General features: G+C 42.4%; 1 non-coding gene across 1 annotated transcript; it reads right to left on the reverse strand.

Annotated features, from left to right (window-relative positions):
* Positions 1 to 346: 346 nt before the first annotated feature.
* On the reverse strand, positions 347 to 506 carry LOC115873440. The gene has a single exon (XR_004048437.1). It is a non-coding gene; the product is annotated as a U1 spliceosomal RNA (small nuclear RNA).
* Between the last annotated feature and the right edge of the window lie 14,603 nt (positions 507 to 15,109).

Genomic DNA, 15,109 nt, shown 5'->3' on the forward strand with positions numbered 1-15,109 from the left:
ATATCTATAGCTCTACACAGTGTTTTAAAAAGTCTTGCAGTTTTTTCTGCAAGACAGTTGCAATTCAATGAACAACCTGCTTACTGGGAGCTGCCCACGTGCAGTTGCGTTCTGTGGCCACAGCAAGGCAGCAGTTCACTGTGACAGGGGTCCCTGCCCTGCATCACTCCAATCTCCTCAGCATGTCCTTGGAGACCCTGAAATGTGTAACTTAGGGTCACTGTGTAATAAAAAGGCAAACTTATTTAAAAGAAATGTGCCTCCATGCTATGATCAAATAAGAACAATTTAACTTCAAATACACAGAAAGAACTGCTTCCCTTGGCTTTCTTTCTTTTTTTCATATCAGGGAGCCCTGAACAGTCCCCCACTACCACACATTATGCAGTCGAGTTCCCCACATTTGGGGAAATCGCAGGGGTGAGCACATCCGGAGTGCAATGGATAACCCTCGCCCTGGGAAAACCACCTTCATGGTTGTGCTATCTCCCCTGCCAGGTAAGTATTGCTTCCCTTGGCTTTCAAGCATATCTTTAAAATGCAAATAAATGATTTACTCTTTTAATGATGAAAGAAATCCTGTGAAAAACCACATTTTCAGATGAATAAAATATCCAGTTTATATGTATAAATATAATATAAATAAAATATCCAGTTTATATGTATAAATACTTTTTAATATAAAAGTATTACTGCTCAGGTTCCAGTTCATGCATACATCTAGGTCTCTTCCAAACAACAGACAACTTCTCTCGGTAACACGTTTGTCTACGTCTGGTTGGGGTGCCTCAAAATAAAGATAGGAGGCCAGCTCAGAGGGTTAGAGTGGCCGGTTGTTTGTTTTGGGGGGTCTGGGTGGCGGGGATTCCAAAGAGGCAATCTGATAGATTTTCTCCAAGGGCACAGAACAATCTAGGTGACCTATTATGAAGAAGCTTTAAGAAACCCGACAACTGCGCGGACCAGAAAAAGCCCGGGAGATTCCATCACAACAGCGCACCTACTAGTTTTTCGAGGGTTGTAGGGCCGTCCTTGGAGAATTTCCTAGGGAACCCTGACCCCATCTGCCCAACAGCCCTGGTCTTGCTGCTGCACACTTCTTTTCATCCCCCAAACTCCAAGGACAGTTAAGAGGAACGTGAATTGAGCCCCTCAAGGCTGTGAAAATTGCCGTTTTATCATGCTGTAAATGGAAATGTGCAGAAACTTGGAGAGAAGGCTTAGAGAGATGGAAAAACCACCTTCAGAAGTGTCCAGACCTGGAAAGTGGATATGTCAAGAAGCGGTAGCTACACACTTTTGATATTTTTGCTTAATAATAGTTTCTATTATTTTTTAGCAATATTTTCTAACTAACCAAAGTGTATATACAAGAGGGTTTCAAAAAATCCATGGACAAAAGATAAGTTAAAGATGATGAAATTTTTAAATGAACATTTTGAGTCCCCCTTTCTATACACGTGCCAGAGCCCTGATGGGGCAGTGGTTATGTGTCCAGCTGCTAACTCCAGGGCCAGCAGCTAGAAGCCACCAGCCGTTCCGAGGGAGAAGGTTGGGGCTTTCTAAAAGCATAAGGAGTCACAGTCTCCAAAATAATAATAATTTATGAATTATGAAGGGTTCATGAGGGAGGGGGAGGAGGAGGGAGGGGGGAAATGAGCAGCCGATATTAAGGGCTCAAGTAGAAGGCAAATGTTTTGAGAACGATGATGGCAACAAATGTACATATGTGTTTGACACAATGGATGAATGTATGGATTGTGATAAGAATTGTACGAGCCCCCAATAAAATGATTTAAAAAAAAAAAGGAGTCACAGTCTCAGAAACTCACCAGAGCAGTTCTACCCTGTCTTGTAAGGTTGCTATGAGTTGGCATGGACTCAATAGTAATGAAGGTTGTTTTTTTTTTTTGGGGGGGGGGGGGGTTACGTATACATGTAATTGCCTGGACATTGTGTGGCTTTGTTCAAGAGAAAACAACAACAAAAAGTGCATTTATTTGTTGTCTGGTAATTTTTGCTTATTAATTTTTAAAAATATATTTAAAATAAGGTCATTGTATTTTATTTTTCAATATAGAGATTTATAAAGAAAACAGAACATAGACTACAATACCAGAGGATCTCGTTTGTTTGTTTTAAAAGAAGTTTACAGGTTCAAGGATACAAAAATTCAAAGTCCACAAAGGATTAAAGCAAAACAAAACAAGAGACTTGCCATCTCCTCTGTATTTCCTTCCTTCCCCTCTTCCTTCTCCCTCCAAGCGGCCGCTATAAATAGCTCCTTGTGTTGAAGAAATATTGTTCCAAGGTATCTTTTATCCCAAGATTGTTGTTAGTTGCTGTCAAGTTGATTACAAAAATCATTTAAGACAACAGATGTATGTCTTCAAAAGAACTTGTGCCAAGACTCACGTTGCCATAGCTTCCTCAGAAGGTACTTGTGGATGGGAACTACACCACCACCATCCCGCTGACCCCTTTCAGAATGAGGGAGAAACACGTGCCTTCTCACCTCCAGAAATGATCTTTCCAGAAGCAGGTATTTGGAGGAACAGCTGCTCCTGGTGCCTGCCAGGAGCCCCCAGAAAAGACCACTGTCTCCAGAGCTGTCAGTTGGGCCCTTTCATACACATTGACATTGATTTAACAAAGCCGAACCAAAAAATTCTAGCTGGGAAATGACAAGGGACTCTTAAAGACATGCGTGTATCCACGCTTGCGCACAGTGAAGGAAAAAGTGTGTTTTGTATATGTACTGAGTGAAATATCTAACTTTTTAAGAATGTTGTAAAATATTTCCATATGGACATTATATCAAAGTCCTTTCTTCCAAGTTTGGTTGAAAGGAAATACCCAGGGCATTAGGCCCATCAGAATAGATGTCTCCAGTTGTGGTTTTCAGATGCCCTAACATGCTTCTGCCCGGAACTAATCAAATACAGCTTGGCACTTTCTGCCGGGGTGTGTGTGTGTGTGTGTGTGTGTGTGTGTGTACATTTAATTACTTACAAAAGGGAAAAATATCCTTTTTTGGTAAAGCAGCTGACTTTCTGGTTCATTTCCAGCATTATCGCTTCTCTTTAATCATTCCAAATGAGAAGGCCCCAGCCTGGCCATCTTGATGCACTTTGTTTGTGGCTGTGCTTGTATGATAGAAGGCAGCTCTCACACTGGACGCAGGAGAGGAATGACGCGCTATCTCTACTGTGCAATCTGTGGGCTGGACGGGGGCTATCTAATGGGGCCCTCAAAACCTCCAGGGTAGCCATCAGCATCTTCAGCTTATAGATGAGCAGACTACAGCTCCTAAAGGGTAGGACGCATGTCCAGAGTCATAGATCTGGCTAACATGGGACCCTTGGATTCAAGTGCATATTCATTTAACACCACCCCTGCATACCTTGTGTAACACAAATCCTGCATACTTTCTTCTATTTCTTTGTGAATGGGCCATCCATATCCATTTGTGCGATTCGCCCAGGAGATCTTAATAAAATGCAGGTTCTTGGCATGATTATCAGAGACTCTGATTGAGAAGATCTTAGATGGGGCTCATTTTAACCAAATTACCTAGCAGGTCCTAAAGAGAATCTAAAAGGTGAGGCAAAAACTAAACCAAACCACTACCATTGAGTCAATTCCGATTCATTAAAAAAAAAAGCGGGGGGAGGGGGGGGGAACAAAAGAAAACAAACCAAACTCACTGCCACTGTGTTGATTCGAACACAGAGAGACCCTCTGCAGGGTTTCCAAGCTGTAAACCTTTGCTGAAGCCTCGCTCCCTCCCCTAGAACAAAGCTGTTGGGGAAGCTTCCTTCGAGAAAGGGTGAGAACCACTGTCTAAATCCCATCGCGTGCTTGTCAGTTTGTCCTACTAGGGTGGCTTTTGTGTGGCTGTGATGCTGGACTATGTCGTGTGTATTTCAAATGCCAGCGGGGTCACCCAAAGTGAACAGGTTTTAGCAGAGCTTCCAGACTCAGAGCGGACAATGACGAAGGATTGGCGCCCCACTTTGGAGGAAGTAGCCACAGAAAACCTTATGCACCGCGTCAAACCAGTGTCAGATACTGAGGGCCTGAGCAGAGGGAGCAGGCCATTGTCAGAGCTACTGCCGGCAGATGGGCCTGGCAGATCCGAAGGCACTCAGTAGCTGAGGAGAAGACGACCACGGAGGGAAGTTGACCACGGTGACATGAGTCGGGTAAAGCCTGTAAGAGTATCTCCTTTAGGATCTCCATTTGCTGATGGGGCAGGACTTGAGGTAAAGAGAAACAGCTGCAAAAATGTTTTTAATGATTGGAACTTGGAATGTGTGAAGTATGAATTTAGGAAACCTGGAAGCGGACAAAAATGAAATGGAACACATGAAGATCGATGCCATAGGCATCCGTGAGCTGACCATTTTGAATCAGAAAATCATACGACTTACTATGCCAGGAATAAGACAGTCAACAGGAATGGAGTGGCATTCGTTGTTAGAAAGGATCTAGCTAAATCTGTCATGTCCTAAAATGCTATCTGTGATTGGATTATATCGATCCGCCTTCAAGGAAATCCAATCAAGACAACTATTACTCAACTGTATGCACCAACCACAAAAGTTATTGTGAAGAAATTGCAGAATTTTACCAACGACTGTACTGGGAAATTGATCAAACATGTAATCAAGATGCACTGATAGTTGTCGCTGATTGGAATGCAAAGGTTGAAAGCAAAGAGGAAGGAACGGTAGTTGGAAAATATGGACTTGGTGACAGAAATTAAGCTGGAGATCCCATGAGAGAATTTTGCAAAACCAACTGCTTGTTCATAGAAAGTACCTTTTTCCAACAGCACAAAAGGTGACAATACACATGGATTTCCCCAGTTGGAATACACAGAAATCAAATTGACTACATCGGTGGGAAGACACCGTGGAGCAGGAAGCTCAATATCAGCAGGTGAAAGCAGACCAGACGCCGACTGTGGAACTGGCTATCAATTGCTCATATGTAAGTTCAGGGCAAAGCTGAAGAAAATTGAAACGAGTCCACAGGAGCTGAAAATAGCGACCTTCGGTCTATTCCACCTGAATTTTGAGAATATCTCAAGAACAGATTGGATGCATTGAATGCTAACAAGAGAGGACCTAATGAGCTGTGGGAGGACATCAAGACCATCGTTCATGAAGAAAGCAAAAAGGTCATTAAAAAAAAGACAGGAACGGAAGAAAAGATCAAAGTGGATGTCAGAAGAGACTGAAACTTGCTCTAAACCGTAGAGTAGCTAAAACAAATGGAAGAAGGGATGAAGTCAAGGAACTGAATAGAAAATGTCAAAGGACAGCTTGAGAAGACAAAGCCCAATATTATAACGAAATATGCAGGGACCTAGAAGTAGAAATTCTAAAGGAAAGAACATGCTCAGCCTATCTGAAATGGAAAGAACTCAAGAAAAAATTCAAGCCTTGTGTTAGTCTGGGTAGACTAGCGAGACAAACCCATGGACACACATATGTGTATAAGAAAGAGATTTATATACAAAAGCAATTGTACATTAAGAAAACATCCCAACCCAGTCCAGTCCAAGGCCATAAATCTGATATTAACCCATATGTCCGATACCAATCTATAAAGTCCTCTTCAGACTCATGAAGCACATGCAATAAGGTCAAATGCAGGACCATCTCAAGCCAGTGGGTAGGAAGTCTTTGAGTTCAGTGGCATTGTAAGCATCTCAGTGTTGGCAGGGGTCTCTGTGGCTTCTCCGGCTTCAGAGATCTGGTTGCATCTATGTGGCTTGTCTTCTGCAATATCTCCCAGGGGGTAGCAGAGAGAGAGAGAGAGGTGTCTTCTGCCTCCCAGGAGGAAGTACCAGACTTCCCAGAGTTCTCGGGAGAAGGCCATGCCCACACAGAAGTCTCATTGGCTACCTCCAAATTGACAGCCCAGACTCCACCCCTACACTCTTAATCCTTAAATTGACACCAGATTAGGTGACTATCACAAGCCTCTATTTGCAATTTTGGAAGAGTCTGTGGGCAAAATATGGAATGATGCAGGAAGCATCAAGGGAAGATGGATAGAATACAGAGTCATTGTACCAAAAAGAGCTAGTCAACAGTCCAGCATTTGAGGAGATAGCATATGAGTAAGAACCAATGGTGCTGATGGAAAAAGTTTAAAGTAAATGCATTAGCCAAAAACAAGGCTCCGGGAATTGATGCAATCGCCATCAATGCATTTCAGCAAGCTGCAGAAGCACTGAAAGCACTCACTAGGTTCTGCCAGGAAATTTGGAAGTCAACTACCCAACCAACTTACTAAAGAGATCCCTATTTGTGGCCATTCCAAAGAAAGGTGAGCCAATAGAATGCTCACGCTATAGAATGATATTGCTATTGCACACAGGTAAAATTTTGCCTAACATCATCCAACAGCGGTTACAGTAGTACATTGACAGGTAACTGCCAGAAGTTTAGGCCATATTCAGAAGAGGACGTGGAACAAACATATCATTGCTGAGGTCAGATGGATCTTGACTCAAAGCAGAGAGCACCAGAAAGATGTTTACTTATGTTTTATTGACTGTGCAAGGCATTCAACTGTTTGGATCATAATAAACTGTGGATAACCTTGAGAAAAAGGGAATTCCAGAACACTGCATGGTGCTCATTTGGAACTTGTACATGGTCAAGAGGCAGTTAGGAAATACTGCATGGTTTAACTGTGTGCATCAGAGTTGTATCCTTTCACCATACTCGTTCAAACTCTATGCTGAGCAAATCATCTGAGAAGCTGGATTACATGAAAGAGTATGGCATTAGCAATGGAGGAAGACTTATTAACAAACTTGTATGCAGATGACACAACTTTGCTTGCTAAAAGTAAGGAAGAATTGAAGCACTTCCTGATGAATATCAAGGATTTTAGCTTTCAGTATGGATTACAACTCAATGTAAGAAAGACTTCCTTACAACTGGACCAATTGGTAACATTATGATAAATGGAGAAAAGGTTGAAGTTGTCAAGGATTTTATCTTACTGGATCCACATCTGATGCTCGTGGAAGCAGCAATCCAAAGACCAATTGCATTGGGCAGATATTCTTCAGGAGACCTCTTTAAAATGTTGAAGAACAAGAATGTTACATTGAGAGCTAAGTTGCACCTGACTCCAACCATGGGAATCTCCATTGCATCATATGCATGGGAAAGTTGGGCATTGAAGAAGGAAGCCTGTAGAAGAATCGATGCATTTGAATTGTGGTGCTGGAGAAGAATACTGAAATCATCGTGGACTGCTCAAAGGACAAACTGATCTGTACTGGAAGAGATAAGGCTAGAGTGTTCCAAGGATGGCAAGACTTGGTCTTACACACTTTGGACATATTGTAGGGAGAGACCAGTCCCTGGAGAAGGACATCATTTTTGGTAAAGTGGAGTGCCATCTAAAAAGAGGAAGGCCCTCGGTAAGATGGATTGACACAGTGGCTGCATCAATGGGCTCAGGCATAGGAATAATTGTGAGGATGGCGTAGGACCAGGCAGTGTTTCATTCAGTTGTGCGTAGGATTGCTATGGGTTAGGGTCAACTCGATGGCACCTAACAACAATAACATTGTCTAAGTTTAAGACTCATTAAACACAAAAAGCACTAACCTCTTTTGAGCCCCTGATTTGTTTCACTTAAATAAACATTTTATACATACTTTTTCTTCCTAATACATTGAAAGGGTGCATCTGTCTAATGTCCATTTGTCAAGATGTATCATCAATCCAAGGGAGTTTGCCAGTGCTGAGCAGTCATTTGAATTACCTGTTAATGTTTGCTGTTTATACTTAAGAGGGTGAGCCTTGGCTCTGACCAAATTGAGTTAGCAACTTTATCTGCTTGAAATTTCTTTAGTAGGAGTCCATATTTCAACCCGTCACCCTATAGAATGGCTTGTAGAATGGTAAAGCTAGAAATAGAAGTCCTTAAAGAGAAAACAAACTTAACTCTTATTCACACAATGGCTGGCACTGGTAGATTTCTAAAACCGGGGTTCTTTTTAAATAGACGTCTTTTATTATGTTTTTATTTATTTTTATTTTTTGGTTATGTTTTTAAATAAAAGAAATTCCAAATAAGTTTTGAGAATCATTTGGCATATTGCTTTCCCATTTGGGCAACTCTTAGATCTTGATCTCCAGCTTGCTGTTTTTTTAGATCTGTCTTGGCTGAGGGAGAAAGACAAGATTTACCACTTCTGTAAAGAGTGACAGTCAAGGAGCTGATATCAAGGGCTCAAGTGGAAAGCAAATGTTTTGAGAATGATGATGGCAACAAATGTACAAATGTGCTTGACACAATGGATGGGTGTATGGATTGTGATAAGAGTTGTACGAGCCCCCAATAAAATGATTTTTTTTTAAAGTGACAGTCTTGGAGACCCACAGGGGCAGCAGACCCTGTAGTAGAGGTTTGTTGTGAGTTGGAACCGACTCAATGGCAATGAGTTTTGAGTTTGGCTTTGTCTGCGCTGCAAGGAGAGCATTCCAGAAAGAAGTTTACTTATGTTTTGACTCCGTTAAGACATTCAACTATGTGGATCATAATAAACTATGGTTAACATTGTGAAGAATGGAAATTCCAGAACACGTCATTGTGCCCATGTGAAACCTGTCCATGTACCACAAGGCAGTCATTAAAATATAACAAGGGGACATGGCATAGCTTAAAATCAGGAAAGGCTGTGTCATAGGTATATGCTTTCACCGTACTTACTCAATCTGTATGTTGAGCAAATAATTTTAGCTGGACTATATGAAGAAGAATGAGGCATCAGCATTAGAGAAAAGCTCATTAACAGACTGTGATATGCAGATGACGCAACCATGCTTGCTGCAGGTAGAGACTTAAGGCTTTTGCTGGTGACGATCAGAGACTGAAGGCTTCAGTAAGGACAACTCAATATAAAGAAAACAAAGAGCCACACACCTAGATCAATAGACAACGTTCATTTTACTTGACGCCACAATCCATGCTCATGGGAGCAGCAGTAAAGAAATCAGATGACATATTGCAAACCAGCTGCAGCAGCGCTCTTTAAAGTGTTAAGAGCTAAGTTGTGGCTTTTAGGATTAAGGTGCCTCTGAAAATATCCAGCCAATAGCATTTTCAGTCATGTCTATGCATGTGAAATTTGGACCATGAAGACAGAAAACAAGAAGAATTGATGCATTTGAATTATGCTGTTGGCAAAGACTATTGAAAGTACTATGGCCTGCCAGAAGAAAAACTAAATCTGTCTTGGAAAAAGTACAACCACATACTTCTTAGAAACAAGGATGATGAGACTTCAGCTCACATTCTTTAGACATGTAGTCAGGAGAGACCAGTCCTTGGCAAAGGGCATGATGGCGGTAAAGTGGAGAGGCAGTGAGAAAGAGGAAGACCCTGCACAAGATGGATGGGTACCGTAGCTGCACCAATGGCCTCAAAAATAAAATTGCGAGCGTGGTTCGGAACCGAGCATGGTTTCCTTGTATTGTATGGTATGATAAGTGGAGATTGACTCCATGGCATTCAACAACCACACAGTTCTGTTACACTCTGAGATACTTGTTTGGAACTCTTTTGGTTGGTACAGCCAAGGCAGCTGGATGTACTACAGGTTCCATGGCATTTCTTTCAAGAATTAACTCATCATTTCTGGGTTTGTGCTGCTGAATAAGTAACACCCATTCTCATCGGAACCCTTTGCATGTATTTTTTTTTTCATTGCAAGAAATTTGAGATTTCAGCAAGAGACTCGCGCTGCACAGCTACATTACTGGGGGGGCAGTGGACATGCATAGACCTCAACTTCTAATTGAAGCCGAGGAAGGCACTCTTACCCATGTTCCGTGCACAGCTACAGGTAGTGTGGAGTAGAGCCATTTCTTTTCTCTTTCCCCACCAATTGTCAACCCCATAGCTCTTTTTTTCTTTCTAAAGAGACTGAGTTCTGCATTGATGTGAGTGAACGTTGTTCATAAGTTTCCCCTTCATCATAATGGTGTTCTCCTTGAGAGCGATGCCTCCGTATTTTGAAATGTCAATATTCTGATGAGAATCATCTTCGTTCTTACAAGAGATACTATAAGGAGAGTAAGTTTAGGTTTTCAAGAGATGTGGGAAGGGAACAAGGACAAACATTAAATACCGACTCGATGGGGAAAATATAGATACTTTTCAATTACAGTATTGGCGAAGAATATTGAAAGGGCCACAAACTGCCAGAAGATCAAATAAATCCGTCTTGGAATAAAAACAGCTAGATTCTGCTTACAAGTGAGACTGATAAAACGTCATCTCATATTAGGAGAGGCCAGTCCCGAGAGAAGACTATCATACTAGGTAAATGTCAGCCAAGGAGAAGATGATTGACAGTGGCTGCAACAACGGGCTCAAAGAGAACAATTGTGAGTGTGTTCGTCTGGGTTGACTAGAGAAACAAATTCATAGACACTCATATGTGTATAAGAAAGGGCTTTATATACAAGAGTAATTGAATAGTGACAAAACATCCAAGCCCAGTCCAGATCAAGTCCATAAGTCCCATATGTCCAATGCCAATCTATAAATTCTTCTTCAGACTCATGAAACACATGCAATTATGCCGAATGCAGGAAGATCACAGGCCAGTGGGTGGAAAGTCTAGTGGATCCAGTGGCAGTAGAAGCATCTCAGCGCTGGTGTGGGTCTTCACGTGCCTCCTGCAGCTCCCGGGCTCTGGCTGCATGAGCGTAGCTCCATCAGGCTTGTCATCTTCAGTAATGTCTCACAGGGAGTGAGCATGTGTCCCGCCTGGTGAGCTATTTATCTCCTTAGTTGCTCTAAATGAGGTCATCCAGCTGTGACCTGATTGACAGACTAAGCTCCACCCCTTCCCTCTTACGTCTCAAGTGGACAGCAGACTATGTAACTTCCACAGTGGTGATGCACAGGATGGGGTGGCATGTCATTCTGCTGTACACAGGGTTGCTAGGAGTTGGAGGGAACTCAAAGGCACCTGACAACAGCAGCAAGTACCAACAGCCAATACCCGTGGAAGCATCAATCAATCAATTAAATGATATGCAGCTGTAGGTAAATCTACTGCACAAGATCACTTTAAGTGTTTAAAATCCAAGCTCTCACTCTGCAGATTAAGGTACACCTGACCCAAACCATGGTCTTTTTAATTGACATCCGTTCATGTGAAATTGGGCAATGAAGAAAGAAGATCAAATGAGAACCTGTGTATTTGAATGATGGTGTTGGTAACCAATTTTTTTCAAATAATCCATGGACTTCCACAAGAATGCGCAAATCCTTCTTGGAGGAAGGAGAGCCAGAACACTGCTTAGAACAGTGGTTCTCAACCTTCCTAATGCTGCAACCCTTTCACCCAGTTCCTCATGTGGTGTGACACCCCCAACTATAAAATTACTTCAAAACTGTAATTTTGCTACTGTTATGAATCAGGTGACCCCTGTGAAAGGCTCGTTCGACACCCCCAAAGGGGTTGTGACCCACAGGTTGAGAACCGCTGCCTTAGAAACTAATCTGGTGAGATTTTGTCTTGCTTACTTGCTTACTTTGGACGCAGGATTAGGAAAGACCAATCGTTACAAAGGATGTCATATGTGGCAAAGTGGAGACTCGGCGAAAAAGGAGACCCTCGATCAGATGGCTTGGTATGGCAGCTCCAACAATGCACTGCAAACACCCAAGGTGTGAAAATGACACAAGACCAGGACAAGGTTTGTCCTGCAATACATCGGGTTGCCGGGAGTTACAGTCCACTTGACCACAACTAACAAAATTAACAAAGATGCCAAGCAAATTTGATCCTTAGGACATTGGAAGATATTTTTATTTTCATTTGAGGGTCTTATGGAGTGAAGTGTGCTTTCCAAAACTATGTGCTGGACTTCTGGCTCTTGATTCTGTTCGGATAGCAGGTTTCCCTTTGTGTTGTGTTGTGTTAATGATGTAATACCTGTTTAGGGTGGATCCTAAATCTAATCACTTCTGAGTTATAAAGAGAGCAGATTAGACACAGAGACCTACAGGGGAAGACAGATGATTTATGAAGACCATCAAAAATCAAAGAAACATCAAAGATTGTGGACAGATGCCTTGCAGGAAAGAGGCTCATAGAACCGAGACCCTGGCTTAAACTTTTAGTCTCCAGAACTATGGTAAAATAAACTTCTATTATTTCAAACCAACTACTTGTATTCCTTCTGTAACTGCAGCATTAGGCAATAAGGCAGCAGGGTTTGTTCACAAAGAACGTAAGTAACTTCTCAAGGCCGCATGAAGGCGAGGGCTGTGGCGTCTATCCTTTGTCCCCTAAGGCGCGCCGCAGGCCTGTATGTGGGTATAGAAGGCCCTGAAAAGCGAGACCATGGAGAGGGGCACCCTGTGCACTCCAGAAAACTTCCCCAGGGCCCATGCCAGCATGGTGCCTGGTATCCGGAACACCACTCATACTTGTTGAATGAATTGGTGTGAAATCTCCATTCCATCAAAGGGAACTTTCTAAATGCTAATATGCTTAAAGCCCTTTGATGTCCCTCTACTGACCATGGTAGTGGTTCTCAAACTTGTGCAGAAAGTTTAATCACTTAGAAATCCTGGTGGTCTTTGCAGTGCATGATATATTTATATATTATACCACAAGTTAATTGTCTGACGGATTTTGTACAAACAATATCCAGGGCCAATGAGAAAAGAGGTGATGCAATAAATACACCCACACACTTACATAGTCTCCTTGAACAACTAGGACTCGTGTTACATTGCAGAGGATCAGTGTTGCAGGGATTGCTATCCATTTTCCAAATGCTTAATTTCTCCAGATAATGTTTAGAAGAAAAATAGAATCTACCTTGGTTTTCTAGCGTGGTTGTATTCCTGGGAAATTCAGTATTTAGTTATAGATCTAAGCACCCCCCTCCCAAATCCCCCAAATTGGGGTGCTTTATATTTACTTATTTATTTAAACATGGTTTTACTGGGGGCTCTTACAGCTCTTTTAAAAATCCTCACATCAATTGTATCAAACGCATTTGTACTATATGTTGCCATCATCATTTTAAAAACATTTTCTTTCTGCTTGAGCCCTTAGTATCAGCTCCTTTTTTCCCTCCCTCCCTTTCTCACCCTCCCATCCTCATGGACCCCTGATAAATTGTTATTTCTTTCATACTTTACACTGTCCACTGTCTCCCTTCACCCACGTTTCTGTTGTTCATCCCCCTGGTGGTGGGGGTGGTTATGTCCATCATTATAGTTGGTTCCCCGTTTCTCTGCCTTCTCTCCCTACCTGCCTTCCCCCTACCCTCATGGTATTGCTACTCCCATTACTGTTCCTGAGGGGTTTATCTGTCCTGGATTCTGTGTGTCCAGTGTTCTTATCTGTACTAGTGTATGTGCTCCAGTCTAGCTGGATTTGTAAGGTAGGTCTGGGACCATGATAGTGAGGGAGGAAGCATTAAAAAACTAGAGGGAAGGTGTGTGTTCCATCGGTGCTATGCTGCACCCTGGCTAGCTCATCCCTGCCTTGTGACCCTTCTGTGAGGAGATGTCCAATTAGGAGAAGTCCAATTGTCGACAGATGGGCTTTGGGTCTCTGCTCTGAGCCCCATCATTAGCATCAATATATTTGTTTTGGGTCTTTTGATGCCTGATACTTGATCCCGTCAATACCTCGTGGTCACACAGGCTGGTGTGCTTCTTCCATGTGGACTTGGTTGCATCCCTCCTAGGTGGCCGCTTGTTTAACTTCAAGCCTTTAAGACCCCAGATGCTATATCATTTTTAAAAATCATTTTATTGGGGGATCATACAACTCTTATAACAATCCACACATTCACCCATTGTATCAATCAAATTTGTACATTTGTGGCCATCATTATTTTTAAAACATTTCTTTCTACTTGAGCCCTTGGTATCAGCTCATTTTCCCCCTCCTTCCCCCACCCTCTCTCCCTCACAAACCCTTGATAATTTATAAAATTTTTTTTTTCATGTCTTACCCTGACTGATGTTTCCCTTCACCCACTTTTCTGTTGTCCATCTCACAGGGAAGGGGTTATATGTAGATCATTGTGATTGGTTCCCCCTTCCTTCCCCCACCTTTCACTTACCCTCCTGGTATCGCTACTTTCATTATTGGTCCTGAGGGGTTTTATCTATCCTGGATTCCCTGCATTTTCAGCTCTTATCTGGACCTGCGTATATGCTCTGGTCGAGCCCGAATTGTAAGGTAGCATTGGGATCGTGCTAGTGGGGGCAAGGAAACATTTAAGAACTAGAGGAAAGATGTGTGTTTCACCGGTGTTATACTGCGCCCTGACTGGCTGCTGTAAGGGGATATCCTGTTGCCTACAGATGGGCTTTGGGTCTCCACTCCGCACTCCCTCTCATTCATAATGATATGATTTTTTTGTTCTTTGATGCCTGATACCTGATCCTATCAACACCTCATGGTCACATAGGCTGGTGTGCTTCTTCCATGTGGACTTTGTCACTTCTCAGCTAGATAGCCGCTTGTTTAACTTCAAGCCTTTAAGACCCCAGATGCTACACCTCTTAATAGCCAGGCACCATCAGTTTTCTTCACCACATTTGCTTATTCATCCATTTTGACGTCAGCGATCGTGTCAGGAAGGTGAGCATCACAGAATGTCAGTTTAATAGAACAAAGTGTTCTTGTTGAGGGAGTACTTGAGTAGAGACTCAATGCCCATCTGCTACCTTAATACTTAACATTTAATTATACGTACATAGACCTATATCTCTATCATTATAAATATATTTATATATGTGCATGTTTATATTTATACCTCCATACATGCCTTTTGCCACCTAGATCTTTCCTCTATTTCTTTTAGCTTTCCTCCTGTCCGACTATCATGTTTGACCTTCATTCAACTCTCAGTACTTTCTCTCGGCTACATTGCACTTGATCAAACCCCATCAGTCGTTCTATTTCCTCCTTGCCATCAATTTTAGATCTCTTATTGTTCCCTTATCTCTGGGTTTGTTGGCTCCCCCTTCCCTTTCTCCCACCTCCTCCTCTCCCACGTCCCCCAGAAGCCGTCGGCCC

Source organism: Echinops telfairi, unplaced genomic scaffold, assembly GCF_000313985.2.
Source record: "Echinops telfairi isolate 266 unplaced genomic scaffold, ASM31398v2 ScPeMD7_7468;HRSCAF=8506_0, whole genome shotgun sequence".
Classification (NCBI taxonomy): Eukaryota; Metazoa; Chordata; class Mammalia; order Afrosoricida; family Tenrecidae; genus Echinops; species Echinops telfairi.